At 51.7% G+C, this 26118-nt stretch overlaps 1 protein-coding gene across 1 annotated transcript in view; it reads right to left on the minus strand.

The window, feature by feature from the left end:
• ECE1 (endothelin converting enzyme 1) overlaps nucleotides 1-26118 on the minus strand; it is a 116011-nt gene that overhangs the window by 88933 nt on the left and 960 nt on the right. The gene's annotated exons all lie outside the window — the stretch shown is intronic.

The raw sequence follows: 26118 nt of genomic DNA on the forward strand, positions 1-26118 counted from the left end.
CAAATAAATACAATCTTAAAAAAAAAAAAAAAAAGGAAATTCTTGGCCAGACTGTGCCAAGCACTCTCCATGCATTATCTCATCATGTCACACAGCAGCCCTGGGAATCAGGGTGCATTACTATCCCCCGCTTCCCAGGTGGAGAACTTAGGCTCAGAGAGATTGAGTCACTTACCCGGGGTCACACAGCCCCGTAGATGAAGGAAGTGTGTGTGTGTGTGTGTCTAATCCACGGCCTGTGCTCTTGGCCCCTACACTCCCCCATGTCCCTGTGGGAGCCTCACTGGTGTCTTCCCTCTGCCCTTCCTCCATTCTGGGGACGCCTCTTCCTGAAGTCTCAGCCTCCTCCAGGCATGAGAGTACTAGGAGCTGCCAGCAGCCAGGAGCTCAGCTGTGTGGACACCACTTTCCCAAAGCCTGAGACAGATCGACGTGATGCCCTCCTCTTGCCCCGGGTCAGAGCCCTTAGGGTCTTGCTGCTGCTGCTGCTGGGCCTCCTGGTTTGGAGAAGGGGGAGGAGCCACTGCAGACGTATCACGTACCCTGCAGGTTCCAACGGATATTTTCACGACCATCCTGTGCCCGAGATATTATCATCCTCATTTTACAGAGGAGACCTAAGCTCTGAGAGCTCACGCCATAGCCAGTCAGTGGCAGAGCTGGGGACTCCAACCCAGGCCACTGTGACTCACCAGGCTGCTCCTGTCTCCTGAGGGAGATAAGACATGACACAAACAACCTAACACAAACCAGAAATCGATAAGGGCCTTCAGGGAAGGCCAGATAACAGGCTGGGACATGTACAGAGAGAGGGCCTCAGCCTTCCTGGGGAAATCTTTGTGTGAATAACACAGAAGGAATTCCTCGCAGGAGACACATGCCCTGGGGGCACCCAGCAGCCATGCCCTCCAGGGGGTTCTGTTAAGGACCTAAGCCTGGGCAGACAGGGCTGGCCACAGGAAATACGCCTCCCTGTGCAGCCGTGGCTGGTCAGTGCCTTCATGGGTCATCAACACTGAATTTGCACCTGCTGTATACTGGGCCAGGCACCGGGCTTCTTGCTACTACTATCTTATTCTATTTTCCCGAGGTGTAGAGAGACAAGGCTGTTTCCTCAAAACCATTCTGCTCAGAAGGGGTGGCACGGCCTGATTCCCAAGTCCTAACGGAATAGAGTCGAGTCCCTGGCTACCTCTCATTGGTCTGGACCCCGCCCCCTCCCCGAGACTCCCAGGGCAGGTTCCCCAGGTTCACTGACCACTGCCCCCACATGACTCCCAGGGGCAGCTGGACAGCTTCTGAGGTCAACACTGTAGCTCCACTTATGGATGAGGAAACAGAGGCGCAGAGCTTAGCCATAGTTTAGGAGCTTCGAGTGAGATGGGCTGGGGGCAGGGGTATGTGTGGGGGTGAAACCAGGAGACCGCACACACTAGCTGAGCTGAGCTGTCCCACCGAGAGTTAGGGACAGGCCAGTGCTGCTCACCTCTGGCCTCCTAACAGATGCCTCATTTCCACGACTATGGGCACCCTGTGGGGAATGTGGCAGCCCTTGGCCCAGCTGAAGCCAAGGGATCCTGGCTGCACAGTTGCCATAGAAACACAGAGGATGCCCTGAGGGCAGACCAGCCAGCCTGTCTCACTGAGCCAGTGCAAAGGGCAGGCCAAGGGCACAAGCTGGGCTCCTCCCATGCGCCCCACCCCAAGGCCTCAGGCCTGTGACAAAGATGGCAGGGCCCACTGTTGGCATAGGAGAGTGGGAAGTGGTGCTGTTTGGCCCTGGGAGTCAGGAGCTAGCCCGAAGAGCTAGGCAGGCCAGGACAGAAAAATCCAGAGACGGTGAGGAGAATCCAAGGAGAAGGACAAACAGAGGGGACAGAGAACAGAGTCAGGAAGGACAAGGGGGTTCAGAATTAGCAACATTTCCTGAGTCTGCAGGACATGACTGGTATCAAGATGACACCTTCTTCACAATTCTTTTTTTTTAGATTTTATTTATTTATTCATGAGAGACGGGGGGGGGGGTGCGGGCAGAGACAGAAGCAGAGAGAGAAGCAGGTTCCCTGTGGGGAGCCCAATGTGAGACTTGATCCCAGGACCCCGGGATCACGACCTGAGCCAAAGGCAGATGCTCAATCACTGAGCCACCCAGGCATCCTTTCATACTGCTTTTGTCACCAGATCCTGTACACTGTCCAGCCAGCCAGTGGGGCTCCTCCCTGTCCTTCTAAGCATCACGTGGGATGAAAAGAGCACTGCTCCACAAGTGCTGAGTTCATCTCATCCCCGATGCTCACTTGTATGTGACCTTAAGCAAATCATCTGCCTTCCCTGGGCCTTCTCTGAAAAACAGAAGCATAAGTTCACAGGCACCTGGGTGGCTCAGTTGGTTAAGTATCTGACTCAGGTTTCAGCTCAGGTCATGATCTCAGGGTCCTGGGATCAAGCCCCATTTCATCAGGTTCCCCACTCAGCGGGGGTCTGCTGGAGACTTTCTCTCTCTCTCTCCCTCTGCACCCCTCCTCGCACTCATGCACGCTTGCTCAGTCTCTCTCAAATCAATCAATCAATCTTTAAAAAGAAAGATAGAAGCACAAGTTCATATACTACTTTTAACTAGATGTGTGATCTTGGGCAGATCACTTAATCTCTTTGACCCTCAATTTCCTCATCTGTAAAATGGGTCTATTAATGGTATCTACATCTGATAAGATTAGGAAATATGTAGGCTAAGCACTTAGCCCATATGAGGCTCTCAACATTAGCTAGTATTAACGTTATCACACCTTTTATTGGACTATCAGTGGGTCTCAATCTGAGGCAGTTCTGCCCCTATAAGGAGTTTCTGTACATATGTGGGAGCATTTTGAATTGTTGGATGATGGGGGTTAGTAATCCTGGGAGTGACAGTTGTTAAATTCCCAGTGTGTATGACAGACCTGCAAAATAACACAAATTGCCTCTCTCAAAGTGCCAACAGCACCTGCATTAAAAAACACAGGCTGGGGTGCCTGGGTGGCTCAGTGGTCGAACGTGTGCCTTCATTTCAGGTCATGATCTCAGGGTCCTGGAATCGAGCCCCGCATTGGGCTCCCCATTCAGCAAGGAGTCTGCTGCTCCCTCTTCCTCTGCTGCTCCCCTCAGCTTGTGCTGTCTTGCTCAAATAAATAAAATATTTAAAAAAGAAACAAACAAACAAACAGGCTGGTAAGCTCAAAAGACTGTCCCAGGATCCTCGATCTCCAAGTCCCAACAGGAGGTAATGCAGGGTGGTGGGCCTCTGAGTTACACAGACCTGCTTTCAATCCATCTCTGCCACCAACAAGCTATGGGAACCTGGAGACATCATGTCACCTTTCTGGGCCTCAGTATCCTCATCTGTGAAAAGGAGATACTGATTGACTCATGCCTTGTATGACTGCCTATGGCGTGAACAGGGTGATGATGACAGAGCATGTATAGCCGGGTACTTGGGACTTGGTGGCCATTGCTACCAACTTGCCATTGCCTACCACAGGGCAAGCCAACAGGTGGATGGGGCTGGGCAGATCCACGAGTTACCAGAACATCCCTTCCACCCCGGCCGCCTTTCCTGCAGCTCGCTGGTCCCTGCAGGACTCAGGGAGAAACAGGCTGTCGGGATCCCAGTGTCTTGTTGGTTAGAGCAGGAGATGGGCCTGGTGTGGGAGGGACAATCGGGCACTGCCCTCCCTCCAGGGCAGAGGCCAGTGGTGACCAGCAGGAATAGCCCTGGGCTGCCAAGACGAGAGGGAGAAGAAAGAGAAGCACCGGGAAGGACACTGAGCCAAGGGGAGAGGTGACAGGTGAGCTGAGAGTGGGCAGGTCAACGGCTCTCGCGGCTTGCTTGCAAAGGGCTGGAAACCCGGTCTTTGTCAGGCGCCCAACTCTGCACCATAACAGGGTAAAGGGCTTTACATTTACTGCACTTCATCCGCCCAACAACCTTGCAAAGTAGGAGGTCCTGCCCCGACTCTACAGACAGGAGTTGAGCTTGGGCAGATTACACGACTTGCACAGTCATGACGTGGACACGAGGACACACTATTCATCCTCTCTCCCTGTCTTCTCCCTCCACCTCCCACTGCCCCCTTTCTCTCACTCTAACCCCATCCAGTAGCCCCCTGCTGCTCCGAAAATAAAGATAAACTACAAGCACCTCAGGCTTTGGTCCTGCCACCCTGTGGAGCCTTATTTCAAAACATCTGCACCCGTCCTACCCTAGGCCCCAACCACTCTGCTTTCTTTTAATCCTTCCCATTCCCTTAAGCCCCAGGGCCATTGCACACACTGTTCTCCCTGCCTGGAATGCTCTTCCCCTCCCACCTAGTAAACATCACTTCTCCTTCAGATCACAGTGAGTGTCAAGCCCGTAGAGAAGCCCCCTCTGACCTTTACTAGGTCAAATCCCTGCCCTTACAAGCATGTGTAGCACCAGGACTTCCTGACATTAGTCACTGCTGCAATTTCACACTTGCCTGGGGTTATCTGATACAGAGTTTACCTGCCCCATGCTCTCCTCACATTGATTAACACCTACTATGTGCCAGACCCTACCCAAAGTACTATAGGGCCAACAGAGAACAAGCCAGTTAAGGTCTCTATGCTCATGGAACTCAGTCTGATGGCAGGAAACTGATGGAGGAGGGCACCACCTATGCAAAGGTGCAAAGGGGCAGAGGTGGGAATGTAGAGGAAGCTGCACGGGGGAGCTGTGTCTGTGCAGCTGAAGCATGGAGGACAGGCTGGGGATAGCCAGAGATAAGGCTGGAGAAATATGCAAGGACAAGGCAAGGAAATAGATACAGAACACTCTAGAATTCCTTCCAAGGAGTCTGACTTGCTCCCAGGGTAATAGAGGAGCAATGGAAGGGTTTGGAGCAGGTCAGGGACGGGGCTAGCCATGTGTTTCAGAAAGGTGGCTGAGGCTGCAGTGAGGGAAATGTTGGAGGGCAAGGCTGGAGGCAGGGAGGCCAAGAAGGAGGCTTTGCCTCAATCCAGCCAAAGGTGGCCAACAGAGGCCAGCAAGGACCAGGAGTGGGGGGAAGGGAGCCAGAATATGGGACAGAACTTCATCAAGGAGGGATCTGGGCGCCACCTCGAATTCCATTCAGGTCACTGAGCACGGGTGGTGTCACCCAGGTAAGCGGGGCAGGCAAAGTGCAGGCCTGGAGGTAGGAGGGTCAGTGCAGAGGCGGCCTTCACCAGGGAAGGGCAGCTATGACACTGGAGGACTCGCAGGGCCTGGGGACAGAGGAAGAGGCCACGCAGCTGATGGGGAGGAAGGCATCACAGACGGGCCACAGCACAGACCCTACAGAACACCTGCCTCCTCAAAACCGCTGCAAGGAGAGTCTGGGAAATGGCTGCAGACCAGAGGGAGCTAAGGCGACATGATGACAAAATGTGATGGGGTGGCCAAGATAGGGTCCTCGAAGAGAAAACGGACCACAGCACGAGAACTAGTGAAATCCTAGCAGAGCGTGGGGTTTAGTTAATGGCAGCGCAGCGGTGTTGGCTGCTGAGCGCTGATGGAGGCCCCATGGTCATGTACACGCGACTGGCAGGGGAAACCAGGTGGAGGGGTTTGCCAGAAGTCTCATCTTTGCTACTTGTCTGTCCATCTAAAATTATTCCAAAACAAGATGCTCATTAAAAAAAATAATAAAATAAAAAAAATAATAATAAGTTGCAGGATTCCTGGTCCTACAGATTGATTTTCCCAAGGAAAAAAAAAAAACAGGGTAGCAGGTGGTGGGTGTCAAAAAGGGGAGTTGGTCCCAGGCACAATGACACTTGGATCTGGACCCTGGTGGAAATCGTGTGTTTCCTGAAATCCCTGATGGGGCTCCGAAGCTGTGGTCGTTTCCAAAACCAAGGCTCCTCACATTTTTCCGAAGGCTCCCAGAGAGCGAATCTGTGCTCAGAGAAGTCTGAGATCACAGATAAAAGCCTTCACTGAAGCCTCATTTTTAATTTTATTTTACTTCATTTTATTATTTTAAAAAATATTTTATTTATTTATTCATGAGAGACACAGAGAGAAGGCAGAGACATAGGCAGAGGGAGAAGCAGGCTCCTTGAAGGGAGCCCGATGTGGGACTCGATCTCGGAACTCCGGGATCACGCCCTGGGCCGAAGGCAGTTGCTCAAACACCGAGCCACCCACTTATCCCAGAAGCCTCATTTTTTAAAAAAGCTGTTTAAAAAGGATTTTATTAATTTATTTGACAGAGAGAGAACATAAGCAGGAGGAGCTGCAGGCAGAGGGAGAGGGAGAAACAGGCTCCCCACTGAGCAGGGTGCCCAATGTGGGGCTTGATCCCAGGATCCTCATGTTTTTTAATCTTAAAAATTCAGGGGCGCCTGGATGGTTCAGCTGGTTAGGCATCTGCCTTGGGCTCAGGTCATGAACCCAGGGTCCCAGGATCAAACCCCATGTTGGGCTCCCTGCTTAGTAGAGAGTCTGCTTCTTCCTCTGCCTCTATCACTCCCCCTACTCAAGCTCATGCTCTCTCTCTCAAATAAATAAATAAAATCTTAAAGAAAAATCTTAAAAATTCATGATGGGGAGGGGTGCCTGGGTGGCTCAGTCAGTTAAGCATCTGACTCATGATCTCAGCTCAGGTCTTCATCTCAGGGTCGTGAGTTCAGGCCCCGTGTTGGGCCCCATACTGGGCATGGAGCCTACTTAAAAAGTAATAAAACAAAACAAAATAAAATAAAATTCATGCCAATTCTACATTCCATTCCAAAATAGTACCTTTTGGTTTTGCTATAAAAGTACCCCACTATATTCCCTAGGGCAGCCTCATGTACTGGTATGAAATGCTCAAATATGAAAATTAAGCATGGGGGCGCCTGGCTGGCTTAGTTGGTAGAACATGTGACTCTTGATCTCAGGGTCCTGAGTTCAAGGCCCACGTTGAACACAGAGGTTACTTAAAAATAATAATAATAAAATAAATAAAAATTAGGCTTGACACCTCAAGAGAAGATAAGCTAACTTGGCAAAGAGGCAGAGACGGGGGGACCGAAATATCTGTGGCCCATCAGACAGCAAGGTAGGCACCGTGCCAGGGACTCACATTCATTCATTCTTCTGACAAATATTTACATGCCTACCATGTACCAGTGCTGTTCTAGGTGGACACGGCGAGGAGCAAGATAGACCCAAATCCTTCTGTGTCCGTGGGAGGAGACAGGGCAAGTACAATAAATAATACAGGGAGTATGCTAGATGGTGGTCAGGGGGACGGAGGTGGACAGAAGATGGGAAGTGGGGGGCATTTTTCATCAGAGTGGCCAGGAAGGTGACAGCTAAGTGAAGACTCCAAGGAAACAAGGTTGCTTTGCAGATGGTTTCTCATTTATTTTTCACAACTGTGGGTGGTATTTATTTGCCCCATTACAGATGAGAAAGTGAGCCTCAAAGAGGAACAACAATCGACTTAAGGTCACCTAGGAGAGAATGGGGACGTGGGGGGAGGGTAGTGGACAGGAAGCAGGCCCTCGCTCCTCTCCGAGGAAGGTGGTTAGGACCTCGGGGCCCCTGCAGACACCATGGCTCACTTCCTCACTGAGGCCTGATTTCCAAACCCTTCCAACTCAGCAGCAGGGTGCTGCTCCACCTCCCCTCCATGCACCTTCTCAACTTGATCAGGTTCAAGAGGTTAAGGGGTCAAGTGGGCCAGCACATCCCCCCAGAGGGTGCTGAGGGCAGGGGCAGAGGAAGGGGGGCCAGTGTTGGTCAAGGGGAGGGACCCTCCACCAACTCAGCCCAGCCTGGTTTCGCCCAGGGTGACCCCAATGGCTGTCAGGGACGTGATTTACTGACTTGACAGCGTCTGGCTACCCCTCCACCAACAATCGCTCTACCCCCACCAACAATCCATCCATGGCTAGAGTTCTCTCCACAGCTGAGAAATAAGTTTGGAGGAGACCAAGGCAGAGGGAGGGGTCTCCCCACCCGTGAGCCTTTCCCCTTTCTTCCCACGTAAAGAGAAACATTTTAGGCTTGAAGAAATGACTCATATTTCCCCAGAGAGGGCCAGAGCTGGGCTGAGTCAGGCTGGAGGAGCCTGAGGGTCCCTAATCTGCCTGCCTGCCCTGGCTGAGGTGGCTCTGGGCCCCAGGAAGGCAGGGGACAAATGGAGACGGACATGGCAGAGACAAATGGCTAGTGGATCTCCCAATCCACTCTTGAGCATGTCACTGGGTGTCACCCAGCATTGCTCAAATGGAACTTAATGGGCAAGAACATTCCTCTGGACTTTCCTGAACGAGCTTTATGGCTGACTCACAGCCACCTGGGGACAGCAAGTGAATTCACAAATCACCAAAGAAGGAAAAAACGGTTCCGCAATCTCTTCAATGGATGGATCAGGGATCATCAGCCTCAATGCTCACTTCCATTTCGTTCTTGAAAGCAGCACATCGAACAATAATAGCTGGGGGTCCGAACTGATCGTGAAGTGTAATTTTACATATTCAATCCCACTTCTCCAGGAGCTGATGTTAAACACTTAGAACCGTGGCCCCAGTGACAATAGGAACAATCAACTGGCTGCAGGATGGCTGGTCCTCCATCCCCAGTCCCTCCTTATTTCAGCCCTATGAGGTCGTGCCCTCCTGCCACTCATGCTTCAATGGGCGTCTGCAGGGGGGCAGGTGTGCTGACGGCCAGGGTCTAGCCCTCAAGGACTTCCCCTCCAGGGGACAGAAGTAAGAGCGTGAGTGCCCCGAGGACACAACAGTGCCAGTTCCTCACCCAGCTCCAACGGTGCCTGCAGTTGCCGGCCCTCCCCAGAGGGACCACCTGCTCCCCCCCACCCCGCCCCAGAGGACCCGTGGGTGGGTCCAGAGCACCCTTCTGCTCCTCCTCCTTTGCTGGCTTCTCTCGTCCCTGCCAATGGCCCTCTGAGCCAGAAGCACAGCCAGCCTCCACCCTGATATTGGATGCTTCACAGGAGCTTGCAAGAAACCCTGGCCCTGGGACCCCTGGGGGGCTCGGAGGTTGAGTGTCTGCTGAAGCCCAGGATGTGATCCTGGGGTCCTGGGATCGAGTCCCACATCAGGCCCCCTGCAGGGAGCCTGCTTCTCCCTCTGCCTCTGTCTCTGCCTTGCTCTGTGTGTCTCTCATGAATAAATAAATAAAATCTTTTTTAAAAAGATAAAAGAAAGAAACCCCGGTTCTGGAGTCAGCCAGAATCCTGGCTCTGCCCCTTCGAAGCATTGTGTCCTTGGTGGAGTCACCTTGCTTCATCAAGCCTCAGCCTCCTCATCTGTTTAATGGGGACACCGTAGGTCCCACCTCTTCAAGGTCGATTCTAACAAAATGAGTCAACGCACACGCCGCTCACCCTGGGGCCTTGGCACAGAGTGAATGCTCACTAAACTGTGGTTCCACGTCCCGCTCCATGGAGCAGACGGCCCAAGAACACTGACAACAGGTGTCAGAAAGAGCTATATGGGGGTCCCGGTACTGTCCTCCTGGTGTCGGCCAGAGGCTCAGGGAGCTCCTGACGTCTCCATGAAGCCGCTGGGGGCTCTTACAGCGACCTACCTCATTTCCAAACCTGCTGCCCATTTCACACTAGTGCCATGATTACCAGAACTGAGCTCCCTGCCGTGGGAAGGGAACTTTCTTAGACTTGTCCTAAGCCTGCCTCAGGCCAGGGGGCTGAGCGGTAGCACTGTTTTTCCTGCCCCTTCTCAGCCTTCATCTTTCTTCCATCCAAGGTTCTGAGCCAACAATAGCTGCTTCCCAGGCTCGGTTGCCACACAGCACACTACTCACCAAGCAAAAATACCCATGCGGGGGAGGGTGGGGGAGGCTAAGGAGGGGCCACGGGGGAGGGGGGGCGCAGCCTGGGAGGCAGGAGGAAGAAAGCACATTTCTTGAAAGCCTACTATGTGTCAGGGTGAGAAGGGCCTTGTCACTGTGGCAGGGGTGGGGTGGGGGAGACAGAACCCTAGGAGACTGTGAGGGTGGAGGGAGGGCTGGTCTCCAGGAGAGCAGGGGAGCCAATCCCCAGAGAGAGAGCAGGCCTGGGTCCAAGGTCCGGGGCAATGCCCAGAGAGAAGGGTGAAGTGAGTGGGCTCTAGAACCTAGTAAGAAAATAGAGGTCTCAACTCCAAAGAGATTCCAAATCCTAAGAAAAATGGGGGCTCAGATACAGAGGGGATGAGTTTCACGGATCCCAGGGATCCCAGGAGGGGCATGGTTTAGCCCAGGGTGGGAGGTGGGGAGAGCCCTCCAGACCTAGACATTCATTTAATTGAATATCTAAGTGGTTTTATCTGCCAGACAAGGTTACTGGGGGAAAAAAGCCCAGAAATCTTAAAATGGTAGCCAGCAGCCTCCACTTCAGGAGGTTTGGATGAAGGGGTATCTCCTGCTTCTGGGGAGACCCCTCTGGGCAATGGGTAGGCCCAGGCTTTCCTGCCCCTCTCTCTATGGCAGGGCATCTCCTCAGAGGCTTGGAATGCCCCCCCACCCCGCCCAGGAGCTGTTGTGTGCAGCGTTGCCAGCCCCGACCCGGCCCCACATCTGTGGGCTCCTTCAAAGCCCAGGGAGGGCCGCAGCACAGGGGTCACAGAGAAAGAATCTGGAGGTCAGAGCACCGCCCCCCCCCAGATGCTTCAAAGACAGAATCTGTGCACAAAAAGCATCCCCCTCGCTAGGAATCACCATTCTTTGGGGGGAGGAGGCATGGACACCAGAAGGCCTAGAAGGACGGTGCAGGCACGGCTGCCAGGAATCCGTGACCTGAGTCAGAATTTTGTGGAAGGCCCCGGGATGTGAGTTCTGATGCTGAGCTATGTGACCCTGGCCCAGAGCAGCTCACATACCTTTGTAGGTTCTGTTCTTAGCCGTTAAAGTGTTGGGTAGGATCCCCTGTCCCACCCCAATCGATCACTGTCACCTATACCCCCCAGTGCCTATGCCTTTCCCTCACCACTACCACCAGTCTGGGCTGAACCTCAACCTCCCACCCTCATTCCTGTCCCTTCCCCCAAGTCCATCTCCACTGGGCAGCCAGAGTGACCTAATATAAGGCAAGTCGGATCCTGTCACCTCCCTGCTGGTACCCCTTCTAGGCCTTGCTGAGCCCTCCACCCACTGGTTATAAATTTTTGCCTTTTTTTCTTTTGCCAACTTAAAGGGGGTCTTTTGATATAAAATAAAATAGAGCCTAAGATTTATTGATTTGAAAACATACACACACACAGCTTTCCACTGCTCTTGGGATAAGGTCCAAATCTGTCACCTGGTTTACAATGGCCTGTGGGGCCCTGGCTACCCCTGAGCCTCACCTTGGGTCACTCTTGCCTTTGCTTTCTACTCCAGCTACACTGAACATGTTCTAGGTGACCCACTTCAGGGCCTTTGCACATGCTATCCCTGTGGCCTAGAATCTTTTTTCTCCATCTTTTTACCTGCTTAGCACTTAACCCATCCTTCAGATCTATTCACAACTATTTCTTCCTCACAGATGGCCTCCCTGACCCTAGTCTCCTCTGAGCTTCTGCCTGGTATGAGCTTCTCTGACCTAAGCTCACTTAGCATCCTGCTCAGAATTAGAGATCCGTGAGACTACCTAAGACCACATCTGTCTCCACCCTGTGCCTCAACATAGTGGGTGCTCAATATATGGTAGCTATTGTCACCATCAACCTTCCCATATTTACCTTTCCATGTTCATATGCTTAGTGGAGCTGGATTCTGCACCTCTAAGAATCTGTGTATGAGAGCAAAAAAAGAGGCAGTGTGAGGTACTGGAGAGAACACCAGCCTTGGCAGCTGAGGAATCAGGGTTATAATAGCTCTGCTGTATGGCTTTGGGCAAGTCACCTAACTTCTCTGAGCCTTGGTTTCCTGATCCTTTTCTTTTTTCTTTTATTATATTTTTAAGATTTTATTTTTAGAGACACCTAGGTGGCTCAGTGGATCAAGTGTCTGGCTCTTGATTTTAGCTCAGGTCATGATCTGAGTTATGAGGTGGAGCCCTGCATTGGGATCTACTTCTCTCCTTCTTCCTCTCCTTCTGCCCCTTCCCATCCCCACACCTGCCCTCTCCCTCCCACTCTCTCTCTCTCTCAAAATAAATAAAGTCTTTTTTTTTTTAATTAAATTTTAGGGATGCCTGGATGGCTCAGTGGTTGAGCTCTGCTTTCGGCCCAGGGCATGACCCTGGAGACCCAGGATCGAGTCCCACACTGGGCTCCCTGCATGGAACCTGCTTCTCCCTCTGCCTGTGTCTCTGCCTCTCTCTGTGTGTCTCTCATGAATAAATAAATAAAATCTTTTTAAAAATTAGTGAAAGGGAATAGAAGGGAAGGGAGAAGAAATGTGTGGGAAATATCAGAAAGGGAGACAGAACATAAAGACTCCTAACTCTGGGAAACGAACTAGGGGTGGTGGAAGGGGAGGAGGGCAGGGGGTGGGGGGAATGGGTGATGGGCACTGAGGGGGGCACTTGACGGGATGAGCACTGGGTGTTATTCTGTATGTTGGCAAATTGAACACCAATAAAAAATAAATTTATTATTTAAAAAAATTAAATTTTAAAAAATAATCCTCTACCCAACATGGGGCTCAAACTCACAATCCTGAGATCTAGTCACATGCTCTACCTACTGAGCCAGCCAGGCGCCCCCTAATCCTGTTAATGTGAAGATTAAATTAATACTTTAGACAGATTGGTTACAAATGCCCTCATTATAACTGGAAGAAATGTCTTTCAGGACTCCCTGCCTCCTTTTGCATCAATTTCTGCTACCAAGCAATGTTCTGATGGCTGAAAGGACAAAATAAAATGCCTAGGACAATGCTGAGCCCAGAGCAGATATGTAATGAATCAGGATTTCCAAAGTGTAATCTGTGGCCCATTCAGCACCAGAATCAGGGACCTTGTCAGAAATGTATGTTGAACGTAGGGGAAGGAAAGGGAAAATAAAATAAGATAAAGACAGAGAGGATGGCAAACCATAAGAGACTCTTAACTCCAGGGAATGAACTGAGGATGGCTGGAGGGAAGGTTGGGGGAGGGATGGGGTAACTGGGTGATGGACACGAAGGAGGGCACTTGATGGAATGAACACTGGGTATTATATGCAATGGATGAATCACTAAATTCTACCCCTGATATTATACTCTATGTCAACTAATTTGAATTTAGATAAAATCTTGAAAGAAAAACAAAATAAACAAAACAAAAAACATGAGCATAGGCTTCGGGATTAGACAAATCAAAGTATAAATTCTGGTCCTTCTACGAATTTGCTTAGCTGCGGGACTTTAGAGAAGTGGCCCAACCTCTCTTGAGTTGCCTTCCTCAATTTTAAAATAGTGATAAACAACCTCCACCTGCCAGGGTTGTTGGGATAATCTGAGGAAGTGCTGTATGCAAAGCACATCTTAGGTGCTAGGCGGGAGGAAGAGGGGAGGGTGAAAAACCAAACAGGAAGTGTTTCACTGTCTCCCCATGCCTCCTCTGCTGTCCCAAGTGCACTGGAGCTGGAATCTGTGTGTCCTTCTCAGACAACACAATTTCTGGCCATCCAGAGAAAGCAGAGACCCTCCCTGAAAGACTGGTGAACCACCTAGGACCCTTGCAGAAGGGGCAATCAGGCGGGTCTGCAAGGAGCAGAAGCAGGGGTTATATGGGAAATGACTGGATAGTTGTCCAGCGCCACACTAAGGGACCTAGGACCAGAATCACCTCTCCCAAGGTCAGGCCTTGCAGGGCAGTGGAGCCAAGCACGCCATGGTGGGTGAGAACACAGACTCTGCAGACAGACTATTCAGGTTTAGATTCTGGCTCTGCCACTACTGGGCTCCACCTGGCTGGCAAACTGCTACTCATCCTTTGAGACCCAAATGGAGCGCCCGGGTGGTGCAATCAGTTGAGCGCCCAACTTCTGATTTCAGCTCAGGTCATGATCTCAGGGTTGTGAGATCGAGCCCCATGTTAGGCTCCACGCTGAGCTCAGAGTTTGCTTGAGATTCTCTCTCCCTCTGCCTCTCTTGCTCATGCTCTCTCTAAAATAAATAAATAAATAAATCTTCAAAAAAAAAAAAAAAAAGGACCCAAATGAAGTACCACCTCCCGGGGCCAACTTAGTCATCCATTCCTCTGGGCCCTCAAAAGCTCCTGCTCACACACTCAAATACTATTCAGGAATTTACCTGTTGCCTTGTCTATCTTTCCCACAGGCCTGGGAGTTCCTTGAGGGCACCCGCATTTCTGGCACAGAAGATGTATTCAGCTAAATGTTGATTTGGTTTGAACTCCAACTTTCTCAGTCTTCTGAGTTGCCTTCCTTTCCCCCACTAAGGGCCTCCCACTCTACTGCCTCTCCCTCTCCCTGATACAGACCCTTTATCCTCCAGGATTTTAACTTCCAGATCCCTTTTTCCTGAGGGTCTGAACCTGTTCATCCCTGATGTGGAAGGAAGGCTGCACAGAGAGACCTAATGTTCATTTCTCCACCTATGCTGACTGCAAAGGACTCCCACGGAAGGAAGGTGAAGTGTTCAGAGTCCATGAGACTGCCTGGTCACAGGGACTGTGGGGGAGAATCAGTTATTGATGAAGCAATTCCAGCTCTGTGCCCAAACTGCCTGGGGTTCAAATCTTCCTCTGCCAGTCACTGACGAGAGAGACACATTTCCTCTCTGTGCCTAGGTTTCCCCCCTATAAAACAGGGTTAATAATTAGTACCTCATAGGGTTGATGTGAGGACTAAGTGAACTTATAACACAAAACAGTTGGCACTATGTCTGACACAGCGCAAATAACTCCATGAACACCATTATTATCACACAATGGTGAAGCCTGGGAAACTCTGCTGGCAGCAAAGACTGAAAAGACTATCGAAGAAAACTCGAATGTAGGCAGAAGTTAATATTATATCATTTCCCTCAAGGAATCGTCAGGTGTCAGTGGCTGCAGAAAGTCTCCTCTGGAGCAGCATGCCCATCCCTGCGCTGATCACGACCATGTTTCCTGGTCTCACCCATGGGCCGTGGGTTCACTAAGAACAGCTCTGTCTGCACGTTCTCGCAGCACCTGGTGACACAGAGCAGAGTTGCGGGGAATGTCTGCCAAATAAACAAGCTCACAGTGTAACCTGAGTCCTTGACCAAGGCCCCAAGCACAGTCCTTCTGGGGAGGCCCATTTCATTGGTAAGGGAACTCCCCCATTGCCTGTAGCGTACATTCCTAGAGACCCCCCCAAATCCCTTCCAATCCCCCCAGGTGCTGGGAATACAGAGAGGAAGAGGTAGAGGCTCTGCTAAGACTCCTTCTAGAGGTAAAATCAGTTCACATATACTAGACACTTTCCATGTGGTAGACATGGATCCTACACTTTATAGGAATTATGTTGCTTGTTTAAACAACTCTATGAGTTTGGTGCTATTATTGCTCCCATTTTCCTCAGGCACAGGCAAAGGCTAAGAATTAAGGACTCTGCTTGAGGTTACTTGGGTAAATGGCAAAGCTGGCATCCAAATCTACACAAGGTGGTCCTCAAGCTCAAGCTCTTGATCTGTGTTCATGCAGGGAGACATGATGGGGTGAGAAATCTCATCCCAAGTGACTTGTGCCCCGACAGAAGGCAATCTGGGGTGAGAAGTGAGGGGTCTGTGGGAATGCATGACAAATAGGTGGGGGGTGATCAAGAAAATTTCTAAGAAGGGGGATCCCTGGGTGGCGCAGCGGTTTGGCGCCTGCCTTTGCCCCAGGGCGCAATCCTGGAGACCCGGGATCGAATCCCACATCGGGCTCCTGGTGCATCGGGCCTGCTTCTCCCTCTGCCTGTGTCTCTGCCTCTCTCTCTCTCTGTGTGTGACTATCATAAATAAAAATTTAAAAAAAAGATTTAAAAACATTAAAAGAAAAAAAAGAAAATTTCTAAGAAGAGCTGTGGAAAGAGAAACAGGCCTAATGGGCGTGGGCCATAGGTCAAGGTCATTATCAGTGACACCCACCTCTGCTGAGTGGAGCACTGAATATGCACCACACGTGCTCTGATCACGTCATCTCTCATTTCACTTTAGTGATCACCCAGGGAGGTGGTTGTTACCCCCACTTCAGAGGGAGGAGGCCCAAGGCCCAGAGTGGAACACTTACCTGCTAAAAGGTCCTTCACAACACCTAAGTGGTAGATCCTGGGTTCAAGTTCAAGTCAATTCCACAACCCCTGTTCTTAGGCCTCAGGCCACACTGGCAAACAGGAACTGGTGAGTGTGTGGTAGGGACCTGATGCAGAAGACAGGGAGCCATGCTGCATTCCACCCTAGGCCTGCACTTGCTGTCTGTGCGCCCCTCCAGCCTGCCTGAGCCGTGTGTGTGCATTGGGGTGGCGGGGCTGGTAATTAAGGACCTTGTTAAAGGGTCTCCCAACTATAAGGGGAAGTGAAATAATCAAGCAGCAGTGGGGTGGACTGACGGAGGCAATTTCCTCACCTCCCCTGCCTAGTGCATTCACCAGAACTAAAAATCAGCAGATGTGAAGGCAGGCACGCAGACATCCCTTCCAGTGCATCACGAGGCTTAAAATAGCAGAACCTCGACAGTAATAATGTTGATAATGTCGATCACAGCTCCCATTACTGAGGACCTACTATGTGCTTTACAGCTTTACATCATTTCCACCATTCTTCATAACACCACCACGAAAAAGACGTTAGTGACTCTTCTCCCATTCCTCATGGGAGAAAACTGAGGCTCGAAGAGTGTCGCTGGCCCAAGGTCACCCATGTGGGACTAGAACCCAGGTCTGTCTGGCTCTGACACCCACATCTTAACCAGAAAGAACACTGGATTAGGAGTCCAGGATCTAAGCCCTGCTTCTAACTCCCGGTGTGGCCTCGGGCAGGTCTTCTTCCTTTTCTGAGCCTTTGTCTCCCCACAAGAGGTTGGTCTAGATGATGTCTAAGTTCCACTTCCACTTAGACCCTCTGTGACTCTGAACTGCCATGCTCGCTTGCCCTCTCCCCGCCCACCACTCCAGGAAGCCCAGCAGGATGCCAAAGAGCCACCCACTCCACACCCACAGAAAAACATGAAGTATTGCCTTCTTATGGCTGCCTCGTGATCCAAACCAGCCAGGAGACCCAGAACCACAAAGCCACAAGATTCCCTTGAACTGGATCATGGGAGTGGGAGCCCAGAGGGCAGAGAGGTCAGGCAACCCCTCGCAGCCACCACTTCCTCTGCCCTCACTTCTCGGCAGTGTATGCGGAAGTGGGAGAGCCAGGCTCTGGCTCGGTGCCCTTCTGGCCCATTTCTCTGGGTTCCGATGGCTGGCGGTGGTGGGAATGTGGTCACTTTGGGGGAATCCCGAGCTCACTCTAGAAAGGTCAAATTCAAGTGGAGGATTTATTTATTTATTTATTTATTTATTTATTTATTTATTTATTTATTTATTTATATATTTTTAGAGATTTTACTAAAAAAATATAAATAAAGATTTTACTTATTCATTCATGAGAGACACAGAGAGAGAGATAGAGAGAGGCAGAGACACAGGCAGAGGGAGAAGAACCTGCAGGTTCCATGCAGGAAGCCCAATGCAGGACTTGGTCCCAGGACTCCAGTATCATGCCCTGGGCCAAAGGCAGGCGTCAAACCACTGAGCCACCCAGGTGTCCCCTCAAGTGGAGATTTTAGGACAAAAATTATTGCTGGGCTCCAAAAGCAATTTTCACCCACCATGCGCTGTGGCTGGAAAGTCTTGTGGCATCTGGGATACCCTGTCCCCTTCTCTCTCATCCTCTGAAGTAGTTGCTAAAATCCCAGATCCTGGAGTAAGAGAAGCCTCCCCCTCAGGACAGGTGAAGGTACTAAGGTCCCACTCCCCCCCTTACTTGACCCCCGCCTCCCTGCCTCACTCTTGCCCCCTGCAGTTCATCCTCCACAGGGCAGCCAGAGCCTTGTCAAAACCTCAACCAGTCATCCCTGCCCCCCTCCCCGCTTGGAGCCCCACAGTGGCTTCCCATCACTCTCAGAAATGCCAACTCCCCCAGCCTCCGTCCCCATGCCTGACAGGGCCCTGCATGACCTGGCCCCTCCACGTCTACCTTTTCCTACCTCTTCTCCCCTTGCTCCCTCTGCCCAGCCGCATCAGCCTTCTGCCCAGCCACATAACATGCCAAACCCCACATCCCTGTTCCTCTGCTCAGAACTCTCCTCTCCCACATCGTTGCCCAGCTGCCCTCTCCTCATCCTCCAGGACTTGGCTCAATGTCACCTCCTTCCTTGCCCACCCATTTGACTAGCTCCCTTCCCATCTTGCAGCTAACTCTCCATCACATCACTCTGTTTTCTTTCCCTTCTCTGAAGTGATCTTTCTGGTGGTTGGTTTCCCTGTGTAGTCTCTGGCTCCCTCCCCTATAATACATCTCCTCAAGGGCGGGATTTTGCTGCCCCATCCACTTTGGTCCCTACAATAAAAGGGGACCTCATTTTGTTCTTACAACTTTGCAGGTGAGGATGCTGTAGTTGAGAGAGGTAGACCGATTTCGCCAACGTCACACAGCCAGGAAGTGACAGGACTGAGACCCAGGTCTGCTTAATACTCAGGCCATTTCTGCAAAGCCTCCATGGACGAGGCTCCCACAGCCGGGGGCCCACTGTGAAGGGCTCTCACCCAGACAGGCCTGATTCACAGTGAGACTCTTAGCAAGGATATCAAGAATACAAGGCCTGTCCACTTTCTAAATGGTCCTTCCTCAGAGACCCTAAGTACACCCGCGGGTCAGGCCTCTAAAACACCTACCTCTGAAAGCCACCAAGGTTTGCATCCCTGAGGCCCACAAGACTATGGCAAATGAGGAGATAGTTCTTAACAGGCCCATGAGGACCTGCCATGGGCAGGGCAGCTGGGGATCAGTAGTGGGGCAGGCACAACCCTGGAGGTGAAGAAGCATGAGCAAATGCCTCCCAAATGAGGGGAGCCCACCAGAAACTGGGGGGCTAGGAAAACCTTCAATTCACTCAATGTTGTGCAGAAAGGAAAACTGAGGACCAGGGCAAGGAAGAGATCTACCTAAGGTCACTAGTAAAGCCTCATGGCCGGTGGTCTCCAGATCCAGGAACCCCTCCTTGGCCTGAGAAATGACAAGTGAGACCCAAAGCCCAGGTTGTAGGAAGAGTGCCTGCCAGAGATGCCAGGCCCTGAGGGCAGGGGCAGGGCCAGCAGAGTGGATCTGAAGCGTTAAGACAAAGAAAGGACTCAAATTCCTTCCTCCTTTCAAAAAACATTCATCAAGAGTCTAGGCTAGACCTTGGCCCTGTCGGCAGAGACAGCAACACACTTGGGAAATGGACACTTCCCTGGAGAACCGCCTGGGAGTTTCTAGAGAATTAAAGACACACAGACCCTCTGACCCAGCAGGAACAGTCCCAGTCCCCACCCAACAGAAATGAGTGTGCGGATCCACCGACAGACATGCAGGAATGTCCAGCGGCCCAGGCAGGAATGCCGTCGGTGGACACAGGCATGTTATCTGCCCAGGGCGACACCATACAGCCTGAAAAGGAGCACGTTCTGGTACAGGCAACAACACGGGCAAACTGAGAACCGTTCACTGTTGACTGAAGCTGAAGGAAGCCAGACCCAAGAATACATACTATGAATTCATGCAGATCAAGTTCAAAAGCAGGCAAAACTAGGGTGACAAAGCAGGTGGGCAGCCACCTGTCACGGAGAGTGATGGAAGGGGGCACATGGGAACTTTCGGGGGAGGTGGAAGTGTTCTATGAGTGTTGATCTCGGTGGTGGTTATGCAGGTGTATACATTTGTGAAAACTGAGCTGCACAAGGTGTGCCCATCTTACTTAAGGAAATCACACCACGGATTTTAAAAAACTTACAACCTTGCCCTTTGGAAGCACACAGACCCGCAGAACAGGACTGGCACATGGTTCTCACAATCAGGATCCTAAAAGAAGCTGGTACCAGCGGAGCCCTGCTGTGTGCTGGATGGAGCTGGTTTCTTTGAGAACAGCATCTGGTTAACACTTCCAACCACTGTAAGGTCGAGGCCCCAACATCTCCACATCAGAGGTGAGGGAATCGAAGCTCAGAGAGGTGATGTGGTGTCCAAAGGGATGCAGCAAAGAGCGAGGGAGCAGTCCTCCCTCCCCTTCTCCACTCCCCATGCCACGAGCTGGCTGGTCCCTGGTCCCCTCAGTTCCTGGTCCCGGGAGGCCGCCTCCTCTCCAGGGCTGAAGGGAACAGTGCCTGTGTACTGGACTTCCGTGAAAGAGCAGCTTAGGAAATGTGCTCTTCCTCCGCCTTCCGCTGCCTCCACCCTCCCTCACCCCCTCACTGCCACAGATCCCTGAGGTCACTGCAGCCCTGGCCTTCCGCCCAGGGAGAGGGAGCCCCAGAGGCTGGGCAGCGGTGAGCAGGGGGCGAGGGGCAGCGATGAGCTGGGAGTGATGGTGTTCACCAGGCAGCTTCCTCCCCTCCCCTGACCCAGTCTGCGGCCCCACGATGCCAGGAGGGCTTGAGGTTAGAGACCCCACCCTTGGCTCCGCTTCACGAGTGACGTAACCCAGCGTCTGGACTCGGAGAATCATAAAATGTTTATTTGGAATAACAACCACCACCACCACCACCATCACCACTGCTTGCTCAGTTCTCAATGTGGGCCAAGAGCCATCGCGTGTTTCGTGAATCCTCACCACCAGCCCTCCAAGGCAGGTATGGGGAGGATCCCTCATTGTCCACAGAAAGAAAGCAAAGCTCGGGAGGGTTAAGGGACTTCGCTCAGCCTCACAGAGGAGAAGTGGTGGCAGGGGGATTCAAACCCAGGTCCTCCCAGCTTCCAGACCAGTGCATTATGCCCGCAACCCTGCACATTGTTGCCAAAAGCGCCCCCTGACTAGGTCCGTCCCAGCCACATGGGGTTACAGATGGCACAACTAAGGCCCAGGAAGGGAGACTCTCTTACACAGGGCCACTCAAAAAGTTAGGGGTGGGGCTTGGCCCGGAAGCCACATCCCTAGCCTTGGCCTGGCTTTCCATGACCAGAGCCTCGGAACAGGCCACGTGCACCTGGATGGGCCACGTGTGGGAAGCAGGGAGGCCTGGTCCCAGGCAGAGGTAAATATTGACATGATGGTGTTTACACTGTAACCCTACTCCTCCTGGCTGCGGCCTCACACCCGGCCCGCCAAGGAGGAAAAGGAGCTTGTCGGGAGGAGAACGAGGGGGAGGAGGCCTAGGGGCCAAGGCTGCTCCTCCGGGTCCCAGGGGCAGGTGGGCAGGAAGCCCGGGACATCTCCAGTCGGGGCTGCCACTGCCTGGGCTGCGGCCCACAGGGCAAGGGCAGGAGCCAGGGAGAGGGCGTCTGAACTGGGAGTCACAGGCCTGGGTTTCAGTCCTAGCTCTGCCAGTGATTGGCAGTGAGACCCAAGAATGGTCGGTGAATGGGGAGGAAAGGGCTCGGGTAACTGTCAAGCGCTGTGCAAAGGTGAAAGATAAATAACATTTCAGCCCCTGTTAGCTCCCCATGCCTCTGGCCGCTGCCAGACGGTCCCATCCCTGTCCCCAGGGGGCTTTCCTGGGAAGGCAGAATTTCTGCAGAAGTGGGTGGCAGCTTGGGACCGAAGCCAGAATCTTGAGGAATGAGGAGGCCGCTGCCTGGGTCCAGTCCCTAATTCCCTATGTGATCTTTGAGTGTCGGCTTCCACACCTCTATGATGGGGATAAACCTACTTCCTGGGGTTCACGTGAAGGTCAGAGAGGTTTACATTTAAGTGCCAGGCACATGGTAGATCCTCATTTTGCCCCCTCAGTCTTCCCACCTATGAAATGGGGGAGGTGAATCAGATGGTTAGAACACAAGCACTCGAACAGGCTTAAGATCTAGCAGCCAGGGCCCCCTCTCTGTCTCTGAGAACTGAAGTTAGACCCTCCCTCAGCTAATTTCCTGAATGTTCTCCAGAAACTTCTTCCTCTGTTTACATCTACCCCACCCCAGATCTCTGTGGGGAGGAGGGAGCTGTTCCAAGGCCTGTCAATGAGCCAAGATAGGCCTGTGGATATTTCTGCCACCCTTGTCCTTGGGGGCCCCTGGGAAAAAGGCAAAACTCCGAGGCCCTAGACCCCTAGTGCCACTCACTGATAGTGGGGTTCAATCAGCACTGGTTGTTCATTAAACCTCACCACCCTCCCCCCGGACTATAACTCTTTAAGGACAGGAGAATATCTCCTTATTTTCATTTCTCTAAAATGTGGCTCCTAGGAAGCATTCCATTCCACTCACTGTAGAAGCACAAATGCCACCTCTTCTGGGAAGCCTTCCCTGATACATACTCATGACCAGGGTGACCCTAGAGCTATATCCCCAGCCTGGCACTACCATATTCTACTTTGTTTTAGAGCCATTTTGAAATTTTGTCCTTCCCTATCAGATCAAAACTCTTTGAGGCCAGGAGCCATACTGGTTGTTTGTATGAAAGGACGTGGAGAGGATGGTCAACATCTACAGGGGAAGGGGCTTTGTGCAACCTCCAGAGCAACAGCCTCCCCTCTCTCCACTGCCCATTCTGGGCAGCATGATGGGGGTATGTGGTGGGGTAGGGGGGCAGTAACTAGTGTCTAGACCACCAGTGTCTCTCCTAGGGCCACTCTACCTGCTTCCTAACTGGTTTTCTGGCTCCCAGCCTCACTCCTCCTACCCCGAAGGAGCCTGTAGAATGTCTCAAAACACAACTCTGACCACATCAATCCCCTCATTCTGAACTCCAGAGTGGCTCCCCACTGTCCTTAGGATTGACCCCCAAATCCTTTTAAAAATATTTTATTTATTCATGAGAGACAGAGAGAGAGAGAGAGAGAGGGAGGGAGAGACATAGGCAGTGGGAGAAGCAGGCTCCATGCAGGGAGCCCGACATGGGACTCCATCTCAGGGCCCCTGATCACACCCTGAACCGAAAGAAGAGGCTCAACCGCTGAGCCACCCAAGCATCCTAAGCCCCAACCTTTAACAAGCCCCTCCCTGCAGGCACCTGCCAGGGTCACCTCCCAAGCATCATCTTCCTAGCCTCCAGACAAAGTAATTCCTGAACGTTTCGTCCCATCTTGCACATACTGCTCCCTCTGCCCGGAACCCATTCATTCCTTAGACCATTCATTCTTTAGACTATGGCTTTAATGCCACATCCTCAGGGAGCCTTGTCTGATCCACAGGTGAGGTTCCCCTATCTGCTCTCTAGCACCCTACCTGTCTCCTTGGCAACAGCAGTTGCACTTCTCATTTTCTGCTCCTTATCTGCCTGTCCGCCAGACTGTGGAAGAGAGACCTAGCGGCCTGTTTGACACTGACTGCAGCCCCAACACCTGGTATTGTGCCGGGCAGACTTGTTTGCTGAATGAACAAATGAACACAGCACTTTGACTGTGGCAGGGTGCTTACCTAGTCAACTAAAAAGAAAAAAATGGAGTGGAAACACAAAAAGTCATAAACATTTGCTGATGGCTCCTCCCTTGCTGTAGCCATCAAAGCGTGGACTTTAGCCAAGCGGGTTATGTCATGGCTAATGCCTGAAACTTTCTGCTGAACCCACGTTGTATGCAGTCTTCTTACTCCTCAAATCTTTTTGCTCCCTACAGGGCCTGGTCTCTCCGATTCTGTCTAGGAAACAATCTATTTAGTCTTTAACAACATTTAACAATATGTCTGTTTACCAAAAAACTAAGCAACGTCAGGAACACTGAGTGACCCAGCTATCAGCATAGACTCTGGCCCTAGAGGGAAGGGTACTGCCGGGCTCCGGGAAGCCAGAGCGAGTCCTACTGGACTGGTGCAGGGGGTATGTGGCTGCCCTCCCATCTTCAAATAGCAACACCCTTCCTCAAGTTCTTAAGCACTTCTACATTGTAGCCTAGATTGTATCCTCATGACATCTTGCAAAGGATGCAAATCTGCCCCACTTGATAGGAAAGGAGGTGCAGAGAGGGGGAAGAGTTGACCCAACGTCATATAGCAAGCTGGTGGTACATCTGGGGTTCAAACCTAGGCAGTGGATGCTGTCCTCAACTCAGCCACTTACACTTATGATTCCCAGCCCTCAGCCATGGCTTTAAGCTCAGTCCCTACATTGGAATGTGGAGGAACATTCTCAAGAGGCCACAACAGCAGACTGGGAACACTGGGTTGGGCTTCCTTTCCCCCAACCTGTCTGCCTGGTAACCCTCTAAACATACAGGAGGCCTGTGCCTGCTCTGACCCTATCTTGCTGTGTGACCCCGGGCAATCTCCTTCACCTCTCTCTGCCTGTTGCTGGGTGATATGAGGACAAGCGAAGACAGGAGATATAAAAAGCCCCCTGAAAACCCTCACCCCAAGCCTGTACTGGGGGGTCCACTGGAGGCCTTTAAGAACTGTGCTGACATCCCACCACTACCCTGGGTGGGGAGCTGAGGACCATTCAGGACACTGAGCCAGGACAAGAGGGAACACTTGTCCCCTCTCTCCACCCTCTCTCCAAAAGAGCCCCATTAGGACCCTGGGGACCAGGGCAAACTTGGCCATGTTGGAGGGAACACAGGATTTGTTTAAAACCCGTGGAACAAGAGATCCAAGAAATAAACTCTTTAGTAACCCTGAATGGCCCCCACCTCAGGAATGAGCACAGGGACTAGTGTTTAGGGGAAACCAAAATGACAGGGGCCAAGCAGGCCTGACGTCAGCCTCCACCCCTGGCCCCACACACGGTGAGTCGATAATCCACAGTGGAGCTCCAGCTCCTCAGCCTAAGCATCAGGTCATCTGCTCCCCTTCTCTCCTCTTTTTTGGCTCTCTCATGCTCAGGTGCCAGGCAAGCCCCATTCTGGCCTTTCCGAGAGCATTGCTCGTTGCTCTCATGTCCCTGGGCCTCTGTACACAGAGGTTCCCCCACCTGGAAGTTCTTTCCAATTCAGATGTCACCTGCTCAATGAAGCTTTCTCTCATCTCTCCAGCCAGGAGGAAGTCCTTGCCTTGCCTGACACCCTGCCTCTCCCAAAGATACAGCATCTAGCCTGGGGATCCTTACAGACAGCTTTGGACTGGCAGTGGCTCCCCTAACACAGTGTTTATGACAGTTTTTCCTCCTTAGCATAGGGCATAGAGTAAGTGTTCAACAAATCTTCGCTGAATGATGGACAAAGTAATGATTCTCTAAGTATCACTGTCCCCTTCTTCTCCTGTCATGACGACCTGTAACCCTTCTTCCCGACTAGCAAATCTGTTGGATGTCACACAGAACTTCCCAATTTGAGCCTGAGGTTGTACAAGAAAGGAAATAAAGCTGTATTTGAGCAAGCACTCTCACTGGGTTAGCTCCCCGAATTCCCACACCACCTGTGTAGCCAAGACCTTTCATCTCTTCTCACAGATGAAGAAACTGATGGTCAGAGGTGAGGGTTCGGCTTGACCCAAGTCCCTGTGGGCAAGTGGGAGACCCAGGCTTCAAACCTCAATCTGTTTGATGCTGAAGCCTGGAAGGTTTCTGAAGTTGTAAGCCTTAGAAAACTATCTCCGAGGCAAGGTGTCCTCTCTCTCTTTCATGGTTTCTAAGGAGGAAAAAGTTCTCTTTCTAAGTAACTTAGGTCCGGGTGGGTTTGGAGGCAGAGTGAAAGATATGACATCAAGGTCTCACCCCCTTTTGTTGCTCATATGCTAAGATCTTCCATCAAGGGCCAGGCTCCCTGGTGTGAGCCTCCCTGCCACTGGAACTGTCCAAGTGGAGCATTCCAGGGGAGATTCCTGACCAAGGAGGTAGGATAGGTCCAAGATAGTCTCTAAGACACAATTTCATTATTAATGACCGGACAATCAAGGGATGGCAGAAGGGGAGCAGATATTGGAGGTGATAAGAGAGAGGAGGGAAAAGGGATTTGGTAAGGGGATTCCAGCTCTGGGCAGGGCAGAGGTTGGTCCCGGGGCAGCATTGGGGGACTCTTCATGCCTACAGGGGTCCCATCTTGCCCCTGCCTGGGCCCCTTCAGGTTTGACAGCATCATCACAGAGAAATGGAGGTGGCTGTGTCCCTGGGACTGGCAGCCATCATCACTGGCACGTGCCCTTTG

This window comes from Nyctereutes procyonoides, unplaced genomic scaffold, assembly GCF_905146905.1.
Source record: "Nyctereutes procyonoides isolate TBG_1078 unplaced genomic scaffold, NYPRO_anot_genome, whole genome shotgun sequence".
In the NCBI taxonomy this organism is placed as follows: domain Eukaryota; kingdom Metazoa; phylum Chordata; class Mammalia; order Carnivora; family Canidae; genus Nyctereutes; species Nyctereutes procyonoides.